General features: G+C 43.5%; 1 long non-coding RNA gene across 1 annotated transcript; it reads right to left on the bottom strand.

Moving 5' to 3' along the window:
• Nucleotides 1-863: 863 nt before the first annotated feature.
• Nucleotides 864-4,862, bottom strand: LOC118476445 (uncharacterized). The gene is made up of 3 exons (XR_004856545.1): nucleotides 4,105-4,862; nucleotides 3,936-4,021; nucleotides 864-1,011 (listed from the first exon to the last, which is right to left on the bottom strand). It is a non-coding gene; the product is annotated as an uncharacterized lncRNA (long non-coding RNA).
• Nucleotides 4,863-5,387: the final 525 nt, after the last annotated feature.

Here is a 5,387-nt window from a genome sequence, read left to right on the forward strand (position 1 = left end):
TTTGCCAAAAACACTAGCTGAGTCTAAAATCAAGTTTTAGCTTTTCAAGTTTTAGTATGCTCCTTTTTAAACTAGATGAGTACCTAGCTACTCATACATGGTACCAAACATTTTTAGCAATCAACATCTTTTGCCAGTCAACTCATTTCCACTTATTACTCAATGCAGTACAATGGATCAAGCAGTCTCATTAGCTGCGAGAAGCAGACGATTCGAATCGAGTTTTTATCCTTGCAAGGTAAACCTAAACACACGACATGTAGGGGCACTCCGTCCCCACACATATCAACCGTCCCCATCGATTCCCTGGCAACAGATCAGGGCTCACCGCCTTGGCGTACAATGCCTCACTGACCCCGACTGCCGTCGTGCAGTGACCGCACTTGTACCCACCATAACCGGAATGGGAGACCACGTCTCAGGTCGCGTGAGGGGTAAAGTCTGCGGGCAGGTTCACTCAGGTACTAGGCTTACCGATTTACCATATTTCTCGGCATGTGTTTAGTACATTCAAACGCTTGACACAGGTATCCGCACGTTAATCCTTATTCCAATTTTCATCTCGTAGACCACGCGTCCCCATGGACCCGTGTCCACAGACCATCACCATTCTGTTATCAAAGTGGATACAACCAATTCCTGACCTCGCGCGAGTGCTAGAAAAATCACTCGACTTCTACCGAGATTCCTAGTTAGCAAAGCAGCTACTCGACCTAGCATACTAGTATCCATCTCAAAAGGAATCCTGAGTTCATGCAACTAGGGTTTCATTCAACTCCTACACTTAAGTGCACGGTAAGCCTACAAACATTAAGTGCAGTAAAATAGCATATATAACGGTTATGCATAAAACCGGGGCTTGCCTTTAATTTAACACTTAGACAGTGTTTGCTGGGGGAGGGTACTCGCTTGGCGAGTATCCACTGGTTATGTCCATCCTTCCTTGGGTCGTCCGCCGACTGCACCTGGTGGGTGGCACCACATCACTTGCACGATCGTCATCTCTCGGTCCTATATGAGGTGCAAGATGCATATGGATGAATATAATGAAAGTAGCACAAGGTAGCACAAGATATACAAAGACACAGTGGTGAACTAAACATTTAATTGGAAGACTCCGTAAACAACCACATATTAGAATTAGATATCTACACTTCATCGAGCGCACAACATCGACACCACTGGAAGGACGACGATTACTACTTTTAATTAATCAACACAACAGGACATCACACGTATGAACATTTATGTAACTTGCTACGGCTTTTCCTTAGTTCTCCTATTGACCACACAAGAGCAACCAAGACAACGTACGTTTAAACAGGACATAGGCATCAATAACTACAAAACTTATATCCACAACCAACTACAACAAGCAAGCACATTAATCACGGAACACATGTTAACCTAAGTTTAGCCATCACAAATCTATGTCCGTTAAGCGCTAACTAAGCATTTTTAGCCAAAATGGTGAACTAAACATTCATTTGAGCATGTGCAGATTTTTAGGACAGCAGCCCAGCAGTTACTTGTTTTAATCATAACTTTTCAAATATTAATCCAAAAATAGTAAACTATGACTTTCTGGAAAGTTTAGAAAGTTCTCTACAATTTTGGTATTTTCATCACAGCATGATTAAACACTTAGCAAGGTCAAAAGTGCAATCACAACAGCTCTGTCCAGATTTGGACAGATTCAGACTTGTGACTTTCAAAATTCATAACTGAAGATTCAGACATCCAAACAAATTGATCCTAGACTTTCTGGAAAGCTAATTAAATGTTCTACAATTTATTTATAAACATCCCTGGCTGGTTTAGCATGTATCAAGGGTAAAATATACTATGAAGGCTGTATTGTCCAAAACTAGACAGATTCAGTCTTCACACTTCAAACACATGTAACTTAATCTTCAGACCACCAAAAATAGTGATCCAAGACTTTTTGGAAAGCTTGGCAAAAGCACTACATAACTTTTATAATCACCAAGAAGTGATTCTAGGTTTAACCAAATCAAACATTACAGTTTTCGAAATCTGTTCTGACAGAGGACAGAACACAACAACCAGTTTGTAAAATTCATAACTCTTAAACTATCAGGCCTGTGTTTATGAAATTTTAACACAAGCAAGATCAGAAAAGCATCTACAACTTTCTTATAATGACCATGAACAGATTGTAACAATAAATTAGGCAAACAATGCAGTTTCTGAAATCTGTACAGAATTTGGACAGATTCAGTTACTGAATTTGTAAAAAGCACAACTCCTAAACGGTCAGACCTATGGCTGTCAAATTTTAACACCAGCAAGATAATAAAGTTATCTACCACTTTTCTATAGCACATATTTACAGAAAACACAATTTAGTTCATCAAACATACAGCACAACTAAAACAGCGCGTGCAGTCCAAAACAACAATTACTAAATTTCAGCTTCTATATAATTCAAGAATTGACATGTTTTAGAGACTTGAGTTATTCTAGCACTTTACCATTTGTTCGAGTTAAATTAATTAAATGAGGACTCACAAGTAGACTTACAAATTTTATCCAAATCATTTAGTGCACTAAAATTACCACATTCAGTTAACAAACACATTCACCACAATCATCAAATCCGGCATATACTTATATCTAAGCGATTTTCACCCACTAGTCCGCATTTTAGTTTAGACACTACATGAGCACTACATATTTTTACCCGCGATCATCACCATGCGCATCTAGACTATAACAAGCAATTCATCGAGACTACGAGCTTAATTAAAGTCATCTAACCAGTCGGCTAGCTAGAGCAACGACACAGCCCGCTAGACAGCATACACGTCGGCTTGCCTATTATTATCACAATTCGTGACACAACATATATAACAATCACTTAACACAATCAACTCCTACCTGTCATGAGTTGGCTAATGACGTGACTATTTCCCAATTACCATCACACACCACCTTTCGCCATTTTTGGATGACCGGCACGACACACAGCTATTGCAATACATCTCAAGTTCATTCAACCCATCAATAGAGCACTAGCGCATTTCAGAAAATTTCCTAAGGCTACGACGACAAGGCATCGATCTTATCATGCACATCAAAGCATCACAAGCGTGTTTACGGAACCTATCGGTTGACTTGATTGACCCACTACCCACGTTCCTTGCCTTTCAAATTTTATCGCACAACAAGAAAACATCCCCATTTGCCAATGACACCAACAATACCTACTAATATGTTATTCACATCACGAGCACAGTTACACGCCGCCTACTAGTTTCTAACATAATCCTCATATAGCTCGTAATTCAAACTACTCACTAACAATAAATCACGCACGACAACTACCACATTGATCGGTTAATTTTATTTGGACACCACCCGTCTAGCGTACCATTAGTATCCCGCATTTTGACTCGACTTATAAACATAGAGAAAGTGATACAACGACCAAACATTTATGTCGAGCACAATTATTTATGACCATATTTATCGACTAGACAAGTGAAATACTAACCGATTATTCGCACATCTCGTCCTTAAACACAAATCACATGTCTCATAATTTATATCTTCGACCCCCCTCTATCCTACACCACAATAAATACATAAAATATATTTAATATAGACTAACTTATTAGCCGACTATGGAAATTACTAAGTATGTTTTACGCTTTATTTAATTTACCACAACTAACACACTATTTTATGACGAAGTACTTTAGCAAACAATTAATACATCCGCGACCAATCCCTACGACGTACAAAAGAACTATCGCAACCACATAAACACTTGTTGGTATTCCAATCGCAAACACATCTACGCGTACCACTTTCTCATCCATGAATTTTAATCCGCATACAACATATTCACCTACATATATATATACATGACAATGACAAATGTGCAAGTAAGTCAATCACATGGATTCAACCTGAACGAGTCGGGATTTAGCCGCATGGTCCACATGGCTCGGCATTTCGTCGAACTGCAAGGCGCGGAGTGCGACTTTGACGGTGGCTGCGATAATACACGAGTTTAGGGACTTGGCATATCGTCGACACCATGGACACAAAAACAGCAAGGGTAGCGGGATGTCTCACCGAGGGTCGACGACGTCGCGAGCGGGTCTGCGCCAAAAACAGCAAACCACTGGCTGCATCACGACGTGCTGCTCACTGCTCGACACCCCACTTGGACAAATCGCCGAACACGTGGCACGCGCGCAGCGCTAGCAGCGAGGAAGCCAGGGAAGGTGTCGGGGCTGCAGGAACAGCGGCGTTTCGCCGAGGGGCTGCGCAGCGAGGGGAGGTGGGGCGAGCTGCCGCTGTTTTGTGGGGAAAAAAATAGGAGGAGCAGGGGAGGGCGCTGGCTGGGAGAGGTGGCTCGGCTGGGGGATTTTTGGGTGCCATGGCTGGGAGCAGAGGGTCAAGGGGCGCTGGCCATAGTGCTCCCTGCGCGCAGGGGAACAGTAGGGGAACAAAGAAATGGAGCAGGGAGGGCATCGAGGCGGAGGGGAAAACTGCAGGGGGTGGCGCCATGGGGAGGAGTGGAGCTCGAGCGCCGGCCATGGAGGAGAGTAGGGCGTCGGCGGCCATGGGAGGAGCTCCTGCCATGAAGAAGAAGGGGCGCTGGGTGGCCTGGAAGCTCCTGCTCCCTGCTGCAGCCGCTCGCCAGGAGGAGCAGGGAGGGCGCCGCTGACCTCTGCTGGTCGTGGAGCAAGGAGCAGGGAGCCGGCTTCCACGGGGAAGAAGTGGAGGAGGCCATGGCTGCTGGCCGAGCTCCCTGCTGGCCACCGTGAGGAAGAAGACAGGGAGCGTGTGCACGTCGGCTGAAGGAGAAGAGAGGGGTGAGTGGCGGCTGGAAATGTTTAGGGGTGGGAGTGCAAAATTGTTAAGGGCAAGGGAGAGGGCTCCTATTTATAGGCATATGGTAGGGTTAGGGTTTTTCTTAGTGGGCCTATTGGGCTGAAATGGGCTTGGCCCAAAATCCAAATCGGGTCGCGCTAAATTTATTTTCCGGAATAAAAATGTTCCTGCGGAGTCCGTTGCTACGGAGAAACAGAGCGAAAAGAGTTCGGACGAACGGAAGGTTGAGCGATTAATTCGATCGAGAGTCAAATTTTGATTTCGCTCGAAAATAATTACCTACGCGTGATTCGAAAATAAATCGTCCTGAGATTCGATCGACTTTGGATTTTTAGTCGGAGAAGGCGAATCGTGATATTTTAAAATTGCTGTCGATACGGGGTTTTGAGTTCGGTTCGTCCATGAGATATTTAGCCGAGTCGGATAAAATTGATTTGATGACGACATATTAAGCATTCCGTTTGAGAGTACGGGCTCAGATTAAAATAGTTGGACATCGATCGAGGTTCGAGAAATTA

The sequence above is a fragment of the Zea mays genome, chromosome 2 (genome assembly GCF_902167145.1).
Source record: "Zea mays cultivar B73 chromosome 2, Zm-B73-REFERENCE-NAM-5.0, whole genome shotgun sequence".
Taxonomy (NCBI): domain Eukaryota; kingdom Viridiplantae; phylum Streptophyta; class Magnoliopsida; order Poales; family Poaceae; genus Zea; species Zea mays.